This window comes from Frankliniella occidentalis, unplaced genomic scaffold (assembly GCF_000697945.3).
Source record: "Frankliniella occidentalis isolate FOCC.00 unplaced genomic scaffold, Focc_3.1 Scaffold468, whole genome shotgun sequence".
NCBI lineage: Eukaryota > Metazoa > Arthropoda > Insecta > Thysanoptera > Thripidae > Frankliniella > Frankliniella occidentalis.
In genome coordinates, this window is record NW_026267586.1 from 15874 (window position 1) to 16771 (window position 898).

Sequence of the window (898 nt, forward strand, 5' to 3'; positions counted from 1 at the left end):
ACATATTCCAAGGGCAATGAAATGTTGCACCTTTGGTTCAGATCGTAATGCCTTTATTTAGAGGTGGCTGCATTTAAACGCCTTTGTAAATGTTCAATGGTTTGGTCTCAACAGAAGTTAAAAAATAGTGCCGAAAACGTGTAAAATTTTGGCGAGCACAAAATCTAAAAAAAAGTTTGTGAAAAAAACACGATTTTTCACACATATTGCCATTATAAACCTACAGATTGACACATGCATTTGTTATGACTCAAAAACAAGAAAGGGATATGTGTGAAAACCCCCTCTTTTTTGGCAAACCATATTAAGGCACCATGTGTTTAAATGTTGCAAACTTGTCCGTGTGTGAATCCCCATTACACTTGATCCAGGAAGCGGAAGAAGAGAATAACTGACATCATCCCAAAATAAGACTTTTAGTGTCCGTTAGTTAAGCTACAGTAGTAAAGGTATATTTTCCGAAAAAGGCTGTTTGCCCAAGTGACTTGCTTCCTGAGACAAGACAGAATGAAAAATGGGTCAAGTGGGCTTTACTCTTTTTGCCTCTAGGTTTTACTTGATCAAGGTGACAACTCGAACTAACCCCTATAAATGATCAAGCATTCAGAGATATATTATAGCTTAGATGACTCCTTATGTACCGAATAGAAGGACTTGCCTCACAATTCCATTAATGTACGCAAATTTTTACAAGAGATGTCACTTTTAAATCTATATAAGGTCCCCATGAAGTATCCAACCCCTAACATTCTATCTGCCACTTTTCAAAGAAAAAGACTACAAAATAAAAGTTCCAGACTTTTTGAATTAGTAACGTGAAACGGGTTTGAATACTTATGATTTTACAATTATCCCCTTCTTTCGGTTTCTGGACCATTTAAAAGATATTTTATTGAAA